Source organism: Adiantum capillus-veneris, chromosome 4 (assembly GCF_014529385.1).
Source record: "Adiantum capillus-veneris isolate H3 chromosome 4, ASM1452938v2, whole genome shotgun sequence".
In the NCBI taxonomy this organism is placed as follows: Eukaryota; Viridiplantae; Streptophyta; class Polypodiopsida; order Polypodiales; family Pteridaceae; genus Adiantum; species Adiantum capillus-veneris.
Genome location: NC_140934.1, coordinates 51,546,339 through 51,571,214, shown reverse-complemented (window position 1 = coordinate 51,571,214; position 24,876 = coordinate 51,546,339).

Sequence of the window (24,876 nt, the reverse complement as noted above, 5' to 3'; positions counted from 1 at the left end):
GTGTAGCATGTGATTGAGTCTCACACTGCAAGTAAGTTGTGTTATGTATAGAGAGTCATCAAAGATTTTTCTTATAATTTATTCTTTGTATAGTTGTCATTAGATTATCATTTTCTACTTTATAACTTTGTGCTCACATAATCTGTTGTTTACTTACAGAGTCAACTTCTTTTCAAAGGACATGAGCAAGCAAACATGTGCAGAGATGGAAATCACTCTATTTTTGTTCCATGAGGAACCTTTCACTACGATGTTAAAGGATTTTGATAAGAATAGTAGAATTTTTGTAGAATCTTAAACCAATAGGTACTCTCTAGGAGCTCTTAGAAAAGCCATCCATATAGTACTACTATCTTCCCTAATGTCATAGACACACAAATACTCAAGTGTATATGAATCTCTAGATGAGGAAGACAAATACTTGTAAGAGAAGCCTAATAACAACAACATTTTCTCCGTTTGTAATTATTTTCATGAGGCTGGATTCTTCTATAAATGCAAGATAAATGTGTTTTTTTGTTAAATGGCATCGCATTGAGTGAGAGTATTTAATTTAGATTACTGGAGTTTCATACAGATTTGAGAATTATTGTTGAACTTTATGGATATTTTTATTTGCTTGTAAGATGTTTCAAGTCTCAAGTCTTAATCAGAAATTCAAGCAATATTTTGATTTCAGTTTAATCATTAATGGTTATTCTTATTAAAGTGGATCATAAACTTTGTCAAGATGTCCTCATTTGGGGATGCTGAATATATATCATTAACAACGTTTCACAAGTTGAGAAAGCTAAATTCTTGCTTTCCAACATGTTATTGTTTCCATACTATGCCTATGCCAAGCTTGACTTAGAGAAATGACAACTTGAGATGAAGGTGTCGATGTATAAGGGTGACTTATTATTGACTCATGTTTCATCATACATATATTGTAAAGCCTTTGATTTTCCACCTTTTTGAGTAGTGGTGACAAGTTTTTGGTATCAAATATTCTTAAATATCCCTATTCATGAGCTACTGGTAGCTATTTCTTTGGTATTGCTAAAGACGATACCAATAGCTATTACCTTGTGAACTTAACTGTTAAATTGTGGATTTGATTTTTACTATGTAGCTCATTTGGATAGAGAAAGTGTAACATCAATTATAGATACATGCATTATTAACATAGAAGATATGTACCAATCGAGCCTATGTAAACTGCTAATCAAGAAACCTTTGGTTGGATACTATAACAGTAGGGGTCACATGTGGTTTCAAATACCAAAGAAATGGCTTAACCAAAACATTCCCAAGAACACGAGATGGACACAAGGAAGTAAAAATTGGCTCCTTGTTTGGTCAATTTCTAGTGTGAATATTTAGTGCACAGGATTTGTGAGGCCTTTGACCTGGGGAGTTCACTAAAGTATATGTAACATAACACACGTGTTCAACATAAGGGATTTTGTGTAGATAAGGTCTATAAGGGGTACTTTTAATCCATTCTGGTGAACGCACATGATATAGGAAAATTTTACATAGTGAATGTTCCAGACCTTTGAACACATAGAAAAAGGGACCGGGGGGGGGGTGCTATGATTACATCAAACGCTACACCTCTATCTCATGGCCATGCATTAAAAAAGCTCCTATTTGTCAGTATAAGACCCCAAGGGGGGAGCTCTTGCTCTCTGTACATCTATCTTACATCCTTTTCTCATATTTATAACAATAGTGTTACAAAATTTTCTCATGTAAAGACTCCCAGGGCTCTCAACAAGAGTGGCCACAAGGGCGCGCAAAATGGCCATCCAAAAGTCTCGGATGGCCATTTCGCGCGCCCTTGTAGCCACCCTTTTTTTTTTTTTTCTAGTGTTGAACTTGTAGATTTTGATGCAAAAAAAAACATACCTTGTTTGGATTCTCTAAAAAACAACGTGCAAGTTGACAATCTCTTAAAAACTAATGTAAAGCATTACTTTTTCCTTATCTGCGGGCTCCAACGAACATTAAAACCATGGAATCTGAAAATACTCAAAAAACTAATGTTTTTTATTGTGTTAAGGACTGTATTTCCTACATACAATACTTTCTCAAAATCTTGCTCTAACGCCTTCAAAGGCCCCAGGGGGTGAGCTCTTGCTCTCTGTACATCTAATTTACAGCCTTATCTCATACTTATACACAATAATTTTGTGAATTTTTTCCATGTAAAAGCTTCCAGGGCCCTCAACAAGAGTGGCCACAAGGGCGTGCAAAATGGCTATCCAAAAGTCCCGGATGGCCATTTCGCGCGTCCTTGTGGCCACTTTTTTTTTTGTTGAACTTGTAGACTTTGATGCAAAAAAAAACATACCTTGCTCGGATTCTCTAAAAAACAACGTGCAAATTGGCAATCTCTTAAAAACTAATATAAAACAGACATTTCTTACTTTTTCCTTAATCTGCGGGCTCCAACGAGCATTAAAACCATGGAATCTGAAAATACTCAAAGAACCAATGTTTTTTATTGTGTTAAGGACTGTATTTCCTACATACAAAACTTTCCCAAAATCCCACCCTAACACCTTCAAAAGTGGCTTCTAAGGAGTGCCCTCGGTCAAAATTTGAAATCGAAGGAAAATAATCATAATGAGCTCCTAAACTTTGTACAAACTTTAAAATAACCAAAATTTCATTCAAAAAAAGTTATTACTAAAAATTTGAAAATGGACTTCCCTTGAACTTCCCACAACGATAGAAATCAAAGGGTTTAAGGAGAGATGTGGTATCGAGGTTTATTCCGTCAAGATCTCTTCTACTTTATCATGTCTTCTCATGTACAATCTTACCAAACAAAAACAAATTTACACTTTAAATGACTACAAATCTTATTTAACTTATCAAACAATCTAAAATATGGTAGACCTAGAGTGCTCTTTCACATTAACAAACAAAAAAGTCCAAATTTCTTCTCATTAACTTTGATAAACATACATTTGTGAACAACTTCCAAGGAGTAGTGCAGTCACAGTTCTTACATCCATTCCATGATATGGCATGGTATGGGGTGACCTATCACATAAAAATATCTTTGGTAGGAGTGCCCTCATGTTAGAAAAGGGTGTGTTGCTGCTGATGAAAAGATGTTGCATTGTCCTACTAGGGATCTCTCCATGTTAGCATAATGATTTTTGGTGTAGTGGGAGCCACATTGCCGTTGAGGAGAGCTTTGTGCCACCGTAAAAGCTTCATATTATGCTAGTTCCTTGAGCCATTCTTGCAAACAACACCACTCAACTAACATATTAAGAGGTCACCTTGTAACAAAAACATGTATGAATTCAACATTTGCAAGCTGTATAATAAAGACACTTGTTAAGTATAAGTTGTACAAATGTGCAAGTATTTTCATCCAACTGGGAATAAACAATCCTAAAATATACATTATGATGAGATTACCCACCTCTAATAATCATGGATTTGAAGCACCTACCTGCAAGATGTAATAAAGAAGACTGTTTTAGAGGAAAAGTGGTGACACTTGGCCTCTCTAACCTGCAGCTTTTCACTATTTGTGAACAAAAGCAACCTTTGTGCCAAGCACTACAAAACAAGTAGAGGCAACACATTATACTTCAAAGTTTATGATAAGAAGAACACAACCAAAAGAAAGAAGTATATTGTTACCTTGCACAAAGGGGTGTTTTATTCAAATATGTGATGGAATTGGCAAGATATTGAAGAACCATCAACATTCATCTCACCGACGGTACGACGTTCTTGGGATGACCTCTGCTCACCCTTAAGTGTGGCCTTCGGTGCAAACGCCACGGACAAGAAAACATGTATGCATACGATTTCTAATGTCCGTGAGCACCATGGCAGTTGTTGCGTGAGGAAGCAAAAGATGAAAAGAGAGAGGGGGGAGGGAGAGGAAGGAACATGGGAGGAGAGAAGGGGGCAGTGGGGGAGAGGGAGAGAGAGGGGAGGAGAAGGAGAGAAGGGGACAGGGAGGGAGAGGGAGAGAGGAGAAGAGAAGGGAGTAGAGAGGGAGAGGAGAAGGAGAAAGGAGGGAGGAGGAAGAGAGAACAAAGGTTTTTTTTGGGGGGGGAGGCTTTTTTTTTTTGAAAAATTGGACTTTTAGTGCTTGTAGGTTTTAAAAAAGGTCAAAAAATGATTTTTTGATATGCATATATGTTGGGGGGAAGTTTTAAGTAAAAAAGAAGTAAAAATCTTTTTTTTGAAAAAAAATCAAATTTTGGCTCTTAGTGACCCACATTTTTGCTGATGTGGCCACACCTCTTTACTCCCTTCACTTTCAAAAAGCTAGAGAGAGAAGGTGACCTCCTAGGTCCACATCCTACATGTGTCTAAAAAAAAGGCTAGAAAAGCCTACTCAAAACTAACTTCTTGAATGCCCTTGTCCCCTTAACCCTACACAACATTAGCTTTAATCCCTAAAAATTAGGATTCCTTACAAGGCCCATGCAAGGTCCATATTTCTCCTAATGATCATGTTTGACTACTCAAATTATAAGCAATGTGCAATCTTAAGGAGACAAAGATTTCAACAAAGGGATATAAGTTCATTGCTTTTCTTCTTCCAGTTTTGGGATTTACTCCACCCGTGGACTTAAACATAGGGCACCAACCTTTTCTCATTTGTCACAAGTAAATCCAAATGCTCATCAATCGCTTGGCTATTGTACATTAGTTCAAAAGCATTCCAATTTTTGGAATGAAATGGTAGGTAGAGAGAGAGAGAGAGAGAGAGAGAGAGAGAGAGAGAGAGATAGTTCTATTATCATCCTCGGAGGTCAAATATGACCTATGGGACCAAATGAACATGTCATGTGGTGTGAGTGGAGGTCATAAGTGACTCTCGATGCTCAATTATAGTTGAAATGAGCGTCGCAATAGAGAGTCCACATCGTGGTTGAGAGAGGAAGGTATGTAGGGAGATCTCATGGCTGAATATATGGGGAAAAGAGGACCTAATGTGGTCAAAAGTTGAGCACTCAAGTAGTGTGTGTGTGTGTGTGTGTGTGTGTGTGTGTGAGAGAGAGAGAGAGAGAGAGAGAGATTTTTCTCAATTAGAGTATCTTGCTTGAGGTAGGATTTACTATGCTTCTAAGCTCCAGGTAAATGTTGCTTTTGGGCAAAAGAACGGTCTCTTAAGAGGGTGTTTGATTTAATCATTTAGTTTAGTTTTTCTATGAGCAGATAGTTCCACACATGAGTACCGTATTTGCTAATTATTGAGTCGATCAATTGAACATATGAAGGTTTAATTTAGGAAAACGTTGATCTTTTTAAGAAGAGATGTTTCATTGATGTGTTTAAGGGCGAAAACTCTCCTTCAAGGGGGGAGTAATGTTAGGAAAAGGGGGGCACGAGCCCTAGGCAAGGCCAGCTATAATCATGTAGTCATGGGATCTTCTAAAGATAGAGCCAAGGGCCTATAAGAGAAGGTGGTTGGGTGGAGATGAACATGCATTAGTCCCTAGTCCTCACAACTATGTTTAGGTGCAACATGTATATTTTGAACCAAGGATGATAGGGCGATTAGGAATGTGCCATTATAGGTGTATGTGGGTCTGCAAAAGACTCATGTGGAAAGCCTCTTAGATTGACAAGCTACCAAAACCCCACCTTTGATATTGAGTGAAAATAATTGTTCCCTTTCTTTTTTATGTGGGCAATCTAGATGGTGAGGAGAAGGAGAAAGGAGGTCACGAAAGCATGCCTTATGAGTCCAATGAGAATGCAAGTGACTCCTTTAGCAACTATGAGTGCAAAAGGAGAGATTTCCACCAAAAAGAGCTTTTAAGCAAGGTTTCCCAAAGGAGGATTCAATCGATGGACTTTTTGGGCTAGAAAATCACAAGGGAAGATACATTTCAATTGGCAAGCATGTGGTTTTGATATTACATGTTTACTTAGCATTCTACTTTACATAATTCATTTTAACTAGCATGCTAGTTTATCAATCCCAATTGACATGGCATTGTAGAAGGCATACTACCTTGTGCATAGGGGACTACCATTTCAAGAAGAAAAATGCACAATGAGTTTTATACAATGTAAAGGAGTGCACTCCAATCATGGTATCACACAATAGGTCTATATATTAATGTGTTCTCATATCCTTGAAGGATTTAGTTGTTTCTAGTCATAAATATTGTCTACTAGCCTCTATGTGATGTTTTTGCTACACCACATTCTTAGCTCTTGTGTGCTTGTGCATGATACAAATCAAGAAGTGAAAATTTTTTGTGATCGTCTTGGTTTTGAGGATGTGGAGAGGTGAAAACCTGCAAATAATCCCAATAGTTAGAAGGTAGCGGATCAAGTACAATAAAACATTGATCATACTGATGAAAGCATGCCTCGAGCATGCCAATGAACAATGTTGCAGAAGATATCCTTGAGAATCGAAGGGCATGTCTGGCAAGATCAATGTTCACATGAAGAGGCCATTAGTATTTCCACCGAGACCAATGCCTTGGAACCTCAGAAGGTTAATGATACATACATCAAGGACCAATGCCAACAACATGGATAGGCCACTACCACGAAGCACAAGGAGGGTGGTACAACATCCTTCAAGGTGACTATTGAGGAGCATGAGGGTGGTTGTGCATCCCTCAAGGACTACCAAGGAGTATCACAAGTGTGCTATTGTGACATTGATGGTGACAACCTAAAAATATGCATTAGTTCTTGCAAGGTTTAAGAAGAGAACAACATTCAGTCATCCTACCCAAAAGGGTAGTGACCCAATACACACTCGACCATGAAGGAGGGAGGAGAAGATCAGACACAAAGTGTTGGTGGAGCTCTCAATGAGGATTTGAAATTACCCCATTACTCCTCATTGTTCTATATGATCAAAATAATAGATAAGGTGAGTATAGTCAATGTGATGGGTGTCTCGCAACTTGGCTAGAACACTAAAAATCTCCCACTTGAAGTCCAATGTGGCCCAAGTGGCCTATGTGTGTAAGTATGCACTTCTGTACAACCATGAAGCAATCCAAGTCGCTTTGCCTTACACCCATTATCTCCATGCAATGTGCAAACTGCTCTAAGGGCAGGCTATTGGTGAGAGCATTTGTATGGTTGTCATCCATATGAACCTTGACTAGCTCAATGTGCTTGCTAGCCAATATGTCTTGTATCACATGATAATGGACTCTACGTGTAGTTGAAACACAATGTTCCTTGCTAATGCAATTGCACTTTGACTATCACAATGCAACACTAGAGTGTGAGTAATGTCAAGATCTCCCACTAGGCGAGCTAACCATGTAGCTTCATTGCTAGCATAAAAAATTGTCACATACTCTGTCTCTATGGTGGAAGATGACGTACATTTTTGGAGACATGATCTCCATGACACTGTTGCTCTAGCAAATAAGAAAACATAGCCAGACGTGGATCTTCAATAATATACACAACTCGCATAATCCACATTGGTGTAACCCACAATGGATGCATCACTATTCCCAAAGCATAAGCACTTGTCTGCAATACCTTGCAAATATCTCAAAATGTGCTTCATTGCTTCCCAATGTTTTTTGCCAAGATTTTTCATAAATCTACTAACCACTCCCACTGCAAAATCAATGTCTGGTCTCGTGGCTACCATGGTGTATATAAGACTGTCGAGACTGATGAAGAATATGGCACCTTGGCCATTTTTACTTTCTCAACACCAGGCTTGGGAGCATCATTCTTACTCACTTTTTCATATTCCTACATTCGAGTACTCAATGTAGCCTTCCCCCCCTGCATATCACAACGCTACAAGACCTTGTGGATATATGTTTCTTGAGAAAACTCTAGTATTCCACATTTTCTATCCCTCTTGATACGCATACCAAGAAAGTGACTGCATCTCTTAAATCCTTCATAGAAAACTGTATTCTAAGTGACTTTTTCAAGATGGAAATCTCATCTTTAGACTTCCCAGCAATGAGCATATGATCAACATAAAGTTTGAGGATAATGAGGGAACCATCATTCAACCTCTTGGTATATAAGCAGTGATCTTCTTGACTCCTTACATAACCTTGGGATTGCATGTACTTGTCAAACCATGTACCATTGCCTTGAGCCCTGCTTTAGTCCATGAAATGCCTTACACAATATACACACTAGTTTTTCCCCTGTAGGCTTTTCAAGTTTGACTTCAAAACCCTCTGGTTGCTTCATGTAGACATCCTCATCAAGATCCCTATGAAAGAAATCCATCTTCACATCCATCTGAACAAGTTCCATGTCCTCAATGGCTTCTAATCCAAGTACAAGATGCAATGTAGTCATCTTGACTACTTGAGAAAAATCTCATGAAAATCCATGCCTTTGTTTTTCTTGAGGCCTTACTAACCAATCTAACCTTATACTTAGGCTCGAGGTCTTCTAATGAGTACTTCTTCTTATATACCCATGTTCAAGGCAAGGCTTGTTTTCTCTCTGTCAACTCTATCAGTTCCCAAGTCTCATTTGCCATAATTGAGGTATAGTCAGATTGCATTGCGTGCTCCCATTTCATTCTATCTTCCATATCAATAGCCTCTTGGTAGCAGGTAGGCTATCTGTAATCAGTGACGAATAAATAGTCTTAACCCTGGTTGAAAACTCTCAAGGGCACGCGAGACACGTGTAGATCTACTCACTGTTGACTGTTGGACCATCGTTTCTCAGGAGCATCACTAGCTCTCTTTGGAGAACTAATAGGTAGGTTGATCCCTAGTAGACTAAGCTGTTTGCGTGACTAGACTTGAGGTTGAATCTCACTTTGCTATACTCAACCTCTTTCATAGGCCGTCTATGCATCTTTGATTTTATTAAAGATCACATGTGAGCTACGAATGACTTTTTGAGATTTCGGGTGCCAGAGACGATAACCCATCTCTCCATCTACACCATATCCAAAGAAGATGCATTTGTCCACCTTCTTTCTAAGCTTTTTAGGCACATGTGAGAATGCCTCACACCCAAACACGCGTAATCTATTATAATTGGGCTTCTTGCCTATCCACATCTCTTGCATAATCTTGTAGCTCAAATAGTGTACTAGGTGACCTATTAATGATATGCACCACTCTCATTATAGCGTCTCCCCAAAAATCTTTAGGTATCATGGAAGTGACCCTGTCTTGAATAGTTCTATTCATTTTCTTAGGTCTTTAGGTATCATGGAAGTGACCCTCTCCTGAATAGTTCTATTCCTTTTCTTAGCAACTCCATTCTCAGCATGTGTGTACAGTGTAGTACACTACCTCTGAATTCCTCTTTTGCTACAAAAATTCTTGAACGTAATGGAGACGTACTCCCAGCTGTTTTCAGTGCGCAAAGCCTTCAACTTTTTCAACCATAGCTAGGAACTTTTGGAAGATAGGCGCACATAGATTGTTATGAATCTAATCTAAAGGATTTTGTAATATTCTATCCAATGGAGAAGTGGTAAGACTAATCTCTTTCTTGTATATGCAATGATGTAGAATAATTTAACACATGGATATAGGCAAAATGATATAAATGCTTCATTCCCTTTGTACTCATATGGCCAAGCTAGCTATTGCACAACTTAGTAGAAGGTAGGTTGACTACATAGATAGAATTATCTTTCACACCAGCAGAGACATGCAAAGATTACAATGAGCCAAACTTTTGTCCTTTGAGCAAGACCAAGTTAGCTAGGAACCATTGCCAAACATTGTAGTGTATCCAAGATCATCAATATGTCTTGCTGAAATTAAGCTCTTAATTAGCTTTGGCACATGTCTAACACCTTGAAACATGAACTCGGTATCATTAGCCATACACAAATTCACATCTCCAATGGCACATATCTCAAGCTGATGATAATCACCCAGCATGATTAAACCATGTGTAGAAGCATAACTAGAGAACCACTCCTTGTTAGGAGTTACATGAAAATTGACACATGAGTCAATAATCCAATTGTGCATATAGCATTCATCAAGAGCTAATAATGTCTCTGGAGTCAAATCAGAAGTGAAGACTAGTACATGTGATGGCTGTGACACATCAAGAACAACATCAACATGTAGAGACTCAATGACATTGAGCTCCTCTATCTTCACCCTACTTTTAGGAGATGCAAAACTTACGATAATGGCTTCACCCTATTCTCTTTGCAATAACACCAATCTTTCTTCATGTGTCCTTTCTTGTGACAATGGTAGCATTCAATGCTTCTTGTGTCACATCCGCATATCTTGCTATGTGCATTCTTGCAATCTTGAGAACGATCACGACTGCGACTACAACCTCTCTACCTTTGATTGCATATCTCAAGCTAATGAAAATCACCCAGCATGATTAAACCATGTGTAGAAGCATAACTAGAGAACCACTCCTTGTTAGGAGTTACATGAAAATTGGCACATGAATCAATAATCCAATTGTGCACATAGCATTCATCAAGAGCTAATAATGTCTCTGGAGTCAAATCAGAAGTGAAGACTAGTACATGTGATGGCTGTGACACATGAAGAACAACATCAACATGTAGAGACTCAATGACATTGAGCTCCTCTATCTTCACCCTGCTTTTAGGAGGTGCAGGACTTACGATAATGGCTTCACCCTATTCTCTTTGCAATAACACCAATCTTTCTTCATGTGTCCTTTCTTGTGATAATGGTAGCATTCAATGCTTCTTGTGTCACGTCCGCATATCTTGCTGTGTGCATTCTTGAAATCTTGAGAATGATCATGACTGCGACTACAACCTCTCTACCTTTGATTGTTTTTTGGCTACTTACACTAGCCATATATGCATCAACATGCCCACTAGTGTCAATAGACTGACATCAAATCTCCTCCACAAGCAAAGCACTAGTAACATCATTGAAAACAAGCTTTCCTTGAGGGGGAAATTCACTAATGGTAGTGTTAAGCGTATCCCATGATGTAGGCAAAGTGCATAGCAAGAAAATGGCTTTCATTTCATTATCACAATCTGGCCCTTTTGATGTAGGCTGTGTAAACAAGCTATTGAACTCATTTAAATGCAAACTGACACTGCTACCCTCTTTCATATTCAAGTGCATAAGCTTTTTCATCAATAACACCTTGAAACATGAACTCGGTACCATGTGTAGAAGCATAACTGGAGAACCACTCCTTGTTAGGAGTTACATGAAATTGGCACATGAGTCAATAATCCAATTGTGCACATAGCATTCATCAAGAGCTAATTATGTCTCTGAAGTCAAATCAAAAGTGAAGACTAGTACATGCGATGGCTGTGACACATCAAGAACAACATCAACATGTAGAGACTCCATGACATTGAGCTCCTCTATCTTCACCCTGCTTTTAGGAGGTGCAGGACTTACGATAATGGCTTCACCCTATTTTTGCAATAACACCAATCTTTCTTCATGTGTTCTTTCTTGTGACAATGGTAGCATTGAATGCTTCTTGTGTCATGTCCGCATATCTTGCTATGTGCATTCTTGCAATCTTGAGAACGATCGTGACTGTGACTACAACCTCTCTACCTTTGATTACTTTTTTGGCTACTTCCACTAGCCATATATGCATCAGCATGCCCACTAGTGTCAATAGACTGACATCAAATCTCTTCCACAAGCAAAGCACTAATAACATCTTTGAAAACAAGCTTGCCTTGAGGGGAAAATTTACGAATGGTAGTGTTAAGTGTATCCCATGATGTAGGCAAAGTGCATAGCTAGAAAATGGCTTTCATTTCATCATCAAAATCTGGCCCTTTTGATGTAAGTTGTGAAAACAAGCTACTGAACTCATTTACATGCAAACTGACACTGCTACCCTCTTTCATATTCAAGTGCATAAGCTTTTTCATCAATAACACCTTATATAATGCACTCTAACCATCCCAAGTTGAGCATAATGAATCCCATAATTCTTTTGTAGTACTCTTGTCCATAATCATAAAGAAAATAGACTCACCAAGGTATAGAGGAATGGTCGCCATAGCACGAGCATCAAGCTCCTCCCACTCTTCATTAGTGTAAACACCCTCTTTACACTCTTTCAATGGAGTTTCAAGGCCCTTATTAACCAAGACATCAAGCATACAATGCTTCCATATTGTGAAGTTTGTGCCATCAAACTTCTTGATATAATACTCTTCTTTGTCAGAAGTTCTAGCCATGACTGACAAGAGAAAATGCAAGAGAGTGAGACTAGGAATTTATGGCAAAATTTCTTTGAAAATTTCGACAAAGTCGCCTTTGCATAGAGATCAAAATCTCAAGAAGAAAATCGGCAAAATCACTGTAAGGTCAACACATAGCATTGTTGCTAATAGCAATCTATAACCTACCTTCCACATGTGAAAACTTGTAGTCAAAGTAGCCAAAGTCGATGCCACTAAAGTTGATGCTGATTCCGGTGCCAATGCTGGGTGTCACTCCTCTATAAAAGAGGCACCACGTCGGTGTATATCGATGTCAAAGGAGAAGTCGATGTTGCAATCCAGGAAAATGGGTTGCTGATGTTAAGAATCAGAGTGTGTGTGTGTGTGTGTGCCATACTATGCACACAATCCCTCTTTCTTTTTGTTGAAGCCCCTTTCTTTCTCTTCCTCATCAAGAGTGTGTGTATTTGATGCCTTAAATGTTGAAGTTGAGATGAAACTATCTCTTGCTCTCTCTCTCTCTCTCTCTCTCTCTCTCTCTCTCTCTCTCTCTCTCTCTCTCTCTCTCTCTCTCTCTCTCTACACTCTCTCTCCCATTTTGGGGAGCGGTTTTTGGAGGTTCTGGCATCAGATCAACCATTTGTCTTACCTTTGGTACAAGGCAATGTAACGTTTGAAGTTTTAATCTATGTCCTAGTATAAGAGGGTATACATGCCTCCTTGTAAAGAAGAAAAAAACTTTTGCAAGCTAAGCAGTGTGTCTTTCTAGCTCTCTCTCAGTAATCATGGCAAGTGTAGCATTTCCAACATTTAAAGGAAAGAAGGGGGAGGATTTGGTAACAGACTTCCTAGATGACTTTGAAGTAGCATGTGTAGTGAGCAACAAAGATACGGATGAATCCCGGGTTAGAATCTTTAAGCATCTCATGAAGCTAGAAGCTAGATCATGGTACAATGCACTTCCACAAGCAACCAAGGATGACTGGGAACCCTTAAAAACCGCTTTTAAGAGGCGCTTTGGGAGAGGTACCACTTCAGAAAAGTTGTGGGACAAGTTGAGAGACTTGAAGCAGGAGGGTCTTTTAGAATATGCCACCTATGAGTCCAAATTTGTGGATTTGTGGGAACGGTGGGTTGAGTCACTGGCAAGGGGGGAAGCTACACCCGATTTCCTAAAAAAAGATCGGTTCATGCATGGCTTATGGCCGCTTCTAAAGGAGAAGGTGAAAGGTAGATTCTCGGCTACGTACAAGTTAGACGTTGAGATTGCTCGCCTTAAGGACAAGAAACTGTGAATGAAAGCCAAAGAAACCGAGTCAATAGAAGCAGGAACATCGCGTCGACCAGCAACTATGACAACCACCATTCCACCACCACCACCGGCTCTTGGGGTAAGAGATGACCAACAAGATATGTTGGCCCATATTACTGACCAACTGCAGAGTTTGTCTGTCCACTTAATACAGCAAGGGAGGAGTCAAGAAAGAGATCAAGACCCTGGAAGAGCACGATGACAAAATAGAGAGTATCACTGCTACAACTGCGGAGAAGACGGTCACGGTATATACTACTGTCCCAAACCACGACAAAACTATAATAGAGGAGGTAGGAGGAACCAATTGTCACCCCCTAGAGAAAGAACACCCCCACCCCGAGCACCAGCCCCACCAACACAAATTCTACGTCCGCCACAATCACCACTTACAATCATCCTACGCCCACCATCAATTGGTACCCGCACACCAAGTATCATTGGTCTTGCAGAAGAGGTCGAGATGAAGGTAACCGAAGAAGGATCAAGCGAGAAGTTTATTCAAAGAACTCAAGCAGTGGAACAAGAGGTTAAAGAATCAAAAGATGCTACCCAGGTGGGGGAGGTAAGTCAAGAAAATTGTGTTACAAATGTGAGTACATCTTTAACCTTGAATGAAATAGGCACCAAAGCGATCAATCGACAACATTGGGCAGTAAGGGTAAGAAGGTGTAAAGTCTTGATTAGGCCTCGTCAAAGTAAGAGGAATGCAAAGGGCATGAAAGATACAAGAGAAGAGGAAGACCAGCCTGCTAGCAAGGCTTTGCAGAAGGTGGACAACATATCAAGCAAAGGGGAGGGCTTTGAAAACGGAAGCCTGTGCACCACCATGGACCCAGGACAGTGTGGCAAGCTAAAGGAATCTTGCATCAAGGCAGTTTCACTTAAGGACCATAACGAAGAGGTAAGTATGACTGAAGGTTTGGAGTTGGCTATTGCTCCAGAGGCTTGGCAGCCGAGCAAGACTTTATTGTGTAGTGTTATAGACTTAGAGATGGGTAATGCCTCTAGTCTACTGAAGGGTGTTATAAACTTGGAGATGGGTAATGCCTCCAGTTTATGTGAGGATGTTCATAGTAAGTTTGATGATCAATATGTTGCCAACCTTTTAAGGATGTTCCAAACTCCTCCACAACACAGCATTTTGTTTGCATGGGATGCATCAGACCTATGGCTATGGCTAGCCGCTATAACATATAGAGAGAAGATCAGCATGGAGATAAGAGCAAAGGAGCCATGGATAGATAAAAGCCTGATAGAATGCAAGAATGAAGACCTCATTCGCAATTTGGTACAACTTTTTACAAATAGTGCATCCTCTCTTTGGAGAAAGGTAAGTGGATTACGCTTGTATTTAAGCCGCAAGGTAGGTGGCTTGCTATTAGCACCAGTAAAGGAAGTTGACATGTTTGAGCACACCCAAAAGAAGCATGATATGCTTGCAATTTTTTCTAGTCATGGCAGTAAGCAGGATTCTGAAGAAAACTTGAGCTCACCACACCAACAAGGCGGCCATATATGGTGGATTCTTGGTACACTCTTGGGAATCATAATTTTCAGTTCTGTCTTTGCAGTAGCCAAGATACTCATTTCCCCTCTCGCTACTGGTGGTTACAAATTTGATCCAATTTGGCATGCAAATTTTATTGTTCGAACACTGCAAACAATGATCCTATTTTTCACTTGGGATCCAGGAGGACATTGGCACAAAGTTCTGGAAGCCATGGGCTTCCCCTTTAATCAACCGACACTATTCCAAGGAACAAGCTATCACCCGGACCTGTTACAGATTCATGAATATCCCAGAAATCTCACCAATGGCCAAATGGAATGGCTAGTTCAAAAGGCAACTCGATATCGGATCCTACAGCTAAGCGGAAGAAGAATCGGAGTCAGAGCTAGAAGCATGAATGCCTCTAGCCAAACGGGGAGGGCTAATGATAGGGGCTTTTCACAAGCCAAGCTCCCATACCCCTCTTCTCTCGTCCCCACCCCATGAAAACCCCCTCTTAGGGAGGGAGTGATAAAAGACATTGGAAAAAGTAAGAAAAAATAAAGTATGATTATGTAAATATATGAGAAAGGTAAAATAGGCCACCTCATGCCTGCGGGGCAGCCCATCCCCACCTTGCCTCCTTTTTCTTCACTGTTGCCCCGTCGTGTGTCCCTTTTCCTCTCCTCCACTCAAAAGGACAACCCCCTCTCTCTTCCCCTTGTCCTTTCTCCTTTCTCTCTCCCCTCAAGCTACCCCACCTAATAATGCATTCTAACTCACCAATAATGCACCCTAACTCACATGCAACTTACCCTATCTTCCAAAATAGTATACCCCACCCCCCCTTTCTCTCTCCTATCATATCCCATGACCCAAATACCCCCCCCTCTCTCTAAAGGGCGCCATGTCTCTTGTCTTGTAGCTAAATAACCTCCCCCACACTCACACACACTCAGTTTCACTAAAAAAGGTGCCCACAGACCCATCCCCACCCGGTGGTTACCTGATTTTTCTTGTGTTCACACACATCTGCACACAGATTCACCTCTGAACACACTCCCCTCTCTCCCCTCTTGTAATTACTTTATTCTCCATGTCACCTCTCACTTTTTTTCATCAACCCATCTCTCTCTCTTAGTCTCTCTCTCATGAGACTGCTGTTCTGGCACATATACACACAGCCAGACAAGTGGGGCCCACAGTCACATGGCCTATGTAGATAATGATTTCTTCATTTCTAAATTCTAGAATTTCTCCCCCCTCCTCCCCTATATAAAGAGGGGTCACCATCACACAAAAACACACACCATCACCAAAGAGTACACTATGCATTGTGTGTGCCTAGTGCACACACACACACACACACCCACACCATCACCATCACCGCAATCACCATGCTCGTCTTGAGCATGACCTCTACACCCTTGGGCTATGGAAGATGAAGGGAAACTAAATGAAGGATGATGGCCATAACCCTCGTGCGAGTCTTCGCCATCAACTCCCACCTATCCTCCATGTGCTCTACCACGCTCTCCCTTCTCATTCCCCTACCCTATGCTCCCCATTTCATCGCCTTATTCTCTAAATATAGCTTGATGTTTTGTGAGTATGTTTTCTTGCAATGTTTTTCCCATGTGAGGTGTACGGAATCGCCACCTAGTCTTGTGTTTGGAGTGAGCTTGTGTATGTGTGAAGGGTGTGCGGATTCGCCATCCTTTTGTGGTGCCTAAGTACTAAGCCGCTATACCCCCTCCCTCTCTCTCTCTCTCTCTCTCTCTCTCTCTCTCTCTCTCTCTCTCTCTCTCTCTCTCGATCTCATTCCCTTTCCTCTTCATCATTACTCCCAAGCATCCATCTCTCTTGGATGAAAACTTTGTTATGGTGGTGTGTTGTTTGCGTCCTAGCCGCTCAAGCTAGGTGGTGCCCCCTGTTTGCTTTACCATGACAGGCTCGAGGCGCGCCATTCGGTCCCCGGTATTTTAGAGGCCGTTGGGGTTCGGGGTTCGCTTTGCTCCCGTCAATGGTTTTGGGCCTTTGAGAATTGACGTATTCATTCATGTCTTTGGGTAGCCTAGCACGAAACTGTTGCTTTTTCTCTCCAAAGCTTATCTTTTTGTAGATAGTGGCTTTGAGATGTAGGTCCCAAAATTTGTCTACATACTTGTCGATAGACTCATATGGAGACATCTTAAGGCTTCACCATTAAGTGAGGAGTTTATCTTAGGCATCGCTTGAAAGAAACTACTTCATAATGGAAGCTCTTAAGGCTTTCCATGTCTTTGAAGCTTCTTTACTAGCCCGTAGACTAGCCCACCATTGTTTCACGAACTTTTGAAAGTGCATGGCAGCATGTCGTAGCTTAGAGGATTTTGTGATGCCCTCATTTCCAAAGGCCCATCAAATTGTTGTATTGTAACATCTAATGCACTAGTAACTTGTGTGTAGCGGATTGATAACATAGTGAGCATTTCATTAAGAACAAGTTCCTAATGAGCATAGAGAGAGTACTTAATTTGAGAAAGCAACATAGCAATTTACACCTAGCTAATTTGGGCATTGACAATACTTGAAAAGAGAGAGAAATAGAACAATTGACAACAATTGAGGACCATATTTCGGTCCTCCTCCATAAAGGCTTTGTATTATAGCTTCCCCCATCAAAGGATACTTTTGTACAATACAATATTTGTGTTCCTTGACAAATCTAGTTGGTGTAATGAATATGGAAGCTTCATACACCAAATTATGCTTGAAAAACACACCTAGTGTCCCTAGCCTCAGTCCATAAGACCTCACACACCTTCAAAAATGGTGAGAGCTAGCAGGGAATGAGGATAGATTGAGAGGAAGAAGATGTATCTTACGAGAAAGAATTATTCTCCTCACATCATCACTCTAATAGCATAGTTTAACTTAGTAATTAGCATGGTAGTGGAGATGAGCATGCCATTGAAGCTTGGCTCTTGGTTGGATTTGCATTCCATAGCCAAGAGTTGCTGGTGTAGGCCTCTACTTCTCAATGCTTGGAGAAGGAGATGGAGTTCTTCTTGCACACATGAGTTGTGTGTGTGTGTAGCATAAAGATAGCCTAAAATGCCAAACTCCCTCTCTCTTGGTCTACCCCTCTTGATTTTTGCTCATGTTGGCATCCTATTGGCTCATGTAAAGCTTAGCCAATCACAAATTAGCACCATAATTTATAGCCTTGTGACATGTGTCCCCCTTTCCCCTTTTGTGAGAGATTTAGGTAATTAAGTAATTCAATTAAACTCTCATTGGACCTCTTAGTCCTTTGCCCAATAGGAATCGGGCAAGCCATTGGGCTACTGGATGCTCATTGGACCCCTTGGTAGACTATCCAATAGTCTTCTAGGGAACTTAATTTCTATTGGTTCTTTTATCAAGCATTTTTAAATTGATTCGATTAATTTTACTCTAGCCTAATTCTCATTGGTCCACCTCTATGGCCACAGCTAGCCTAGGAGCCTGACATGTGTCCAGTATTCCCTTTGAGTAAAGGGGGAGATTTGGAGTGTGTGTGTGTGTGTGTGTGTGTGTGTGTGTGTGTGTGTGTGTGTGTGTGTGTGTGTGTGTGTGTGTGTGTGTGTGTGTGTGTGTGTGTGTGTGTGTGTGTGTGTGTGTGTGTGTGTGTGTTTCTCTCTCATCCCCTACTATTAGGGCTCGCCCCCTCCTTCCTAGGGATGTGGGAAGACTTTTTAGTCTTCCCATGACCATCCAATATTCCCCTAGTTTGGCAATTGGACAATTGAGTTAATTTTTGAAACTTTAGCCTATGGAAGTCTGAATGGAGCTGAACCTTAGGTTTTTTAAGCCCCATTGAAGCACATTGCTCTTTTGCAGACTCTCCCCCTTTGGATCCCTATTTTCCCTCCTTTAGATCCTTGCACAGATGGTCTGACAACCTTACCAATATTCTAGCTTTTACTCCCCTGGTACTTCCCCATATTAAATGATGAGTTTAACATGAGAAAATCATTTGGGAGAATTAGATATTAGTTTGTATGACATAACCTCTCTCTTGAAATCGTAGTTGTCCTTGACTACAAGGTAGATAGTCCATTTGGTGCTTGAGAGCCTTAGATTCCGCAAGCATGTCATCAATCTTACATAGTAGAGTGACAAACTCTACTTGGTGTTTGGGAGACGTCGTCTCCACAAACATGATCCTAAGCACGCATACTTATTAACATTTGTGCACAACAAAAAAAAAAGAGTCTTATAAGACAAAAACTTTGTTCAAATTAAAACATATTTACATTTTCTTACTCTAGGGAATCATTGTAAGCATTGACAAGGTTTAGGTTATCCTTTAATTGTATGCCTTGCATCCATCTAGCATCTTCAAAAGGATAATTTTTAAGCTTGATAAGATATGGTCGGATAGTCTTACCGCCTCATAATACCTTGTCTTTGTGGCGGAGAATGGACTCGGGCTGCATCACCTCATCTTGGTCCTCTATCTCTGGTGGGTCTTCAATGATTGCTTCTTGACGTGGCTCTCCTTTGTAAGGCTTTAGTAGGCTCACATGGAAAGCATTGTGTATGAGCCAATGGCTAGGCAACTTGAGTTGATAGGTCATCTCATTGATTGGCCTGAGAATTTGAAAGGGACCATAGTACCTTTTTGCTAACTTACCATAGTAATTTTGGTGTCCTATAGGATTCTTGCCCGTTGTGTGCCTTAATCGAGCCTTGGGAAACTTAAGCAAGACCCAATCATTTTGTTTAAAGGCTAGAGCTCTTCTGTGCTTATCATGCAGCAACCTTTTGCCTTTGCTGAGAGATGGATATAGCATCCTTAATCTTTTGGAAAGATTCTTGCAGGTCTCGGCTATATGCATCAGCAGTGAAGATCTTCCCATGTACCTTGAGTAGCAGGGGACTTTTTGATCTTCCCTCTATCACCTCAAAAGGTGCTTTTCCCGTGGAAGTATGTACAATGTTATTGTAGGCATACTCCACTATAGGTAAGTACTTCTCCCATTGGGACTTTTGATCTACTTCTGTGACATAAGCTTTTAGTAGATCAAGAATGGTCAGGTTAGCTATTTCACTTTGGCCATCCGTTTGGGGATGATAGGCGGAAGAGAAGTTTAGCCTTGTACCTAAATTCTCAAAGAGACCCTTCCAAAAATTACTGGGGTCATTCTAGGATCTCTATCCGATACTATAGACATTGGCAAGACATGGTATCTGAAGATTTGTGAGGGTTGCCATTTGATGGGCCTTGATAGTATTTTTGATAGGTATGAAATGTGCTTGTTTGCTAAACATGCTCTAAGTCAAATGCTCAAGCTAATCACAACTCATAAAACAACAAAACAAATGCATGTACTGACCATCCATAGGGATATCCATTGAAGTAGGAGAAGGCAGTCTTACTTAACACGAAAAGCCTTCAGCAGAGAAACTTAGAGCTTGTAGAATAGCACAGTCATTGCACATAAGAGTATTTCTTATATAGGAGAAGGGGGGAGAGAATATGGATAAAGGTTGTATGTTTCTATGATGAGGAGAGTAAATGTCTCACGTTCAACATGGACAGCCGTAGTAAAGAGTAGTGATAACACGAGTAAGTTGTATGCTATCATCAAGGAGAGAAAATGAAAAAATAACTTCACGTTTCTTTTTCATGATTACACATTTTCTAAAGATATTTTTTATACTTCTCTACAACTTTAAAAACCTGGAATCATGAAAATCTCAAACTTTAATTATGATAATTTTTGAAACTACGGGAATGATGTTTAAAATTCAACATTGCTTGTAAAAATAATAAGCAAGAGTATTATGCTATTATAAATGAATCAGCATGGAATAATCATTTAATAATTTTTTTTTGGGACAACCAATTTTTAATAAAGGAATCTTTTTTATCATTCACTAGTCTTAATCAAGGAAGGTTGAAATCGATTCAAAAAGAGTGAAATTAAAACAATTTGCATTTTTCAAATTTTGGAATATTACCTACCTGCGGCTTTACACATCATCTTAATATTCTAAAAAGAAACCCGGATAATTCAAAATGAAAAACATTCAAAAGCCCGAATTATTTTTTAATACTACTCCATTAAAGTTACACACGTGGCCCAAAGCTAGAAAGAGACAAATATTAAACATCGCACAATGCTATATCATCTTTAAAACTTTTTGGAAGGTCCCAAAGTAATACATTTGTCATTGCATTAATACAACAAGATCTTCAGATCTTGCGCATAAAGGGTTTATTTTTTACTTCCAAGAAAAATTCGGATCTTCTTTAAACCATAAGCTCAGAGAAAATAACCAAATAATGGACATGAATCCATAATAGGCATGTGTTCATCGTCATAGCTTATCTTGTATTACAAATCCCATTCATATCTAAAGCTTGCTTAGTCTTCTCTCCTTTCAACTGAAACATCTAAAGATGTCCAGGCAATAAACGAGACATCATCGCAAATTCCCCGTCGTAGAAAGGAGAACAAGCATACCACAGAGCTTTATTTGTTTAATTTCCCTAGAAAAGCAAAATAGAACTCTTATGCACATAACAAGCTTAAATCTAAACCGGACCCTATCCCACATCAACAGAATATGCAACAAGGCAGGCATTTTGTTGCTCATTCTCAACCATGTAATACACTAACAATGCTTGCGAAAGGTTATGGGCTGTGTAGTTGAGTGATAGCCATGAGGACTGCTTCTGCTGATGGGCTGACTCAAAGCAGGTGGAATATGCAGTGTGGCAGCTGCAAGAGACGACCGTGCAAGGGAAGCATAAGGCGCGAATCATCTGCTGCTACAGCCGAAAGCTTGGCTGCCCTGCAAAATACTCAAAAATAGTACATAGCGAGACATAAACGACTAAATCTGCATACCTCGAATCACACGATGGATAATCCACGTTGTACACGAGCAGAGAGAGAAAGAGAGCGTGATAGAACGAGAGAGCACGTGCAGGCGCACCTCCTAGAGCGGAGTGCTACGCCGGCATGGCGAGAGAGAAGAGGGGAGAGGGGAGAAGAAGTACACAGACATTGGGTGCAATCTCCCCTCGTGCAAGAGTCACCATTTCCCTCTTGCACGTATTTCATTTATAGATTTCTTGAATGGTCAAATTGAGTACAAACTGGCCGGCCGGTCATAAATGGCCAAAGCTCATAAAAGAGCACTTGAATAATAAAATGTACATGATATACATATCCATTCGCATAGGCCAAGCTGGGTCTAGTCTTTTCCATCTGTCAGCTGCAATAAATAATAAAATATCAATTCTATAACATACCTCTCCGTTGGAAAGCAACTGTCCTCAGTTGTGAAAAAATCTGCAAACAATACTTGTCAAAAACAGTGATTAGTATGTTGTGTCGAAAACATCACATAATAAAAGAAAAATTTATGAAACTAAACAATCATTAGCTTATGCCTGCCGTCATCCACATACTACCTATTCTAGTGTCCCATACCACTAGAATAAGCAGTATATGTCATACCCTGATGAATCAGGATATCATTGGTCACACTCATCATTAATCTCATAGTGTCAAGTCCCATCACATAAATACTGCTATAATAATCATCAGATACCAAATCCCAATCCAATTCCAATTTCCACAATATAAGTCCAAATCCAAATCACTTTTATTATGTACCCGGGTAACAAAATCATACCAGTTACAGTGGTGGCCAGCCACTGCAGCATGATTTTGTGATTGGTATTGCCTAAATCGGCGAATCTACACCAATAAGACGTGCTGCCTAAATCGGCGAATCTGCACTAATGCTGCCTAAATCGGCGAATCTGTATTTACCCTTGTGAATCTGTAATTTTTCAGTGTGCTGCCTAAATCGGTGGATCTGCACAGATAACTGGTGTTGCCTAAATCGGCTAATCTACACCAAGATGAGCATTTACACACTGCCTAAATTGACGGATCTGTGTGCATGTGACCAATGGACTAGACAAGGCATAAAAAGACAAAACATGTACTACCTGTGTGGCACCACATTGGAGTGTAGTTGGTTAGCAGAGTACTTCCAAATTTTTATTCACAAACTCAAAACACTGCAATGCATGTGAGTAGCTGCATAGTGTAATGTCGAATCCTCTCAATAGAAATTACATGCAGTGCAAGCACAAGCCAGAACTTTATGATTCTTAATTTCATATGCCATAAGAAAATGCAAGAAAGTAAAAGATCTTTTTGCTTTCAAATTGTCCAATGGTATTATCCTTATTGCAAACTGCTTGACGTTGTGTCATTAAATATATGCACCAACAATATAAACTTCCAAGCAAGTAGAGAAAGTGAGTATTATTGTAGGAATATGTTAAGGGATGTCATTCAATATAGGCAGACGAGATATGTTGCGTAAGTGATGTGATCTGAAGAAATATGATAGCTGTAGATATATGTAGGAATGGATTCATTAAGGAGAAAAATACTGTAGAAAACAACGAGAAATTACGTACCTGGAGGTGGTTTGCAGAAGTGACTAGTATCCAAATCAACAAATGCTAAACAATTTCTTGAAAACAAAGGTCAATACCAAAATTCATCATGTGAGTAATGTTGTGCAAGTTAGAACAAACCAAAATTCAAGTCGTACAGATAGATGTCAGAAATCGGTGAGGTGGACTGTATATGTGAGTAAGTGTTTAAACGATTGATTTTTGTCACAAGAAAATTAGTTAACTTTCATCAGTGTTATTGAAACTAGCTAAAATAGCAAAACATCAGCTAGATTCCATACTTTCCTTCAAGTACATCGGTAAAGTTTGACAAGTTTTAGTGTGAATATCTAAAAATCTTCCAAAAGAGCTTTAGGTCATGTGCCCTTATTTTCTTCAGTTAGGGAAGTTGTTTTTGGCAAGCCTTAACTCAATCAACAAACATTGCTATGGTTACTCTGATCCAAAGTTTGATTTCCACCCTTGCTCTTTCAAAGAGAATTTCGCGTGAAAAATTTCGTAGGGACTACTTTTGATGGTCATCGTTGAATAAATACAACAAACAAGTATGTGTGTGTGTGTGTGTGTGTGTGTGTGTGTGTGTGTGTGTGTGCGTATACTTGCGAGGTTGGGGACAGTCAAATACAAATGGAGGGTCCGCAGTGTGGTTGCAGTAGTGATGTCAATTACGGTCCAAAAGGTAAGGGGGAGAGGGGGGGAAGAGAGATAGAAATGAAATGAAATGTTATATTAACATTTTTCAAAAGACAAAATTACCTATCATCTTACTACGTGCTATTTAAGACACGGAGATAAATGAAATTAAACGCTATATTAATAGTCCTCAAAATGCCGAAATGAATACAATCCTTGTGAATCTAAACCAATGTTTGGAAACAAAATAATAAACGCTAAAAGGAACATTTACTAAGGATGGCGGGCTATTCCAAAAAGTATTGCCGCGGTCGCTCATCCATATTCGCCAGTGTAAGCAGTTGTCCAAGGGGAGAGAGAGAGAGAGAGAGAGCGAAATGAAATGAAGTGTTATATTACTGGTCTTCAAAAGGCCATAAGATCAAGCTGTTATGGGTTTACCACATTATCTGGGTACAAAATAAAATAAAGTGAAATAAAAACAAAAATGAAATCAGTAGTCGAGGAAGGCGCCGAGGTGGTATTGCAGTGGTTGCTGAAGAACATAGTCAATCTCCACCGCTGTAGGTGCACAACCTCGTCTGCGATTGCCGGTGATTTTTAGCCAGAGCAACTCACATTTTCGCTCCCTCTCAGTCGATTTCAGTCTCGTTTGGAAGACATTCATAGGTATGCTACACGATTCAAGGAACTCACAAGGTCGTCAAAGGTAGCATGAAATGCCGCTTGGATTCCTGTTCTTCCTGAGTTAACTCTATTTTCCCGCTCTGGCTTTCATTTCTATTATCACCTCAGATGCCAAAGGAACACTTTTCTTCGTTATCTGTGTTGTC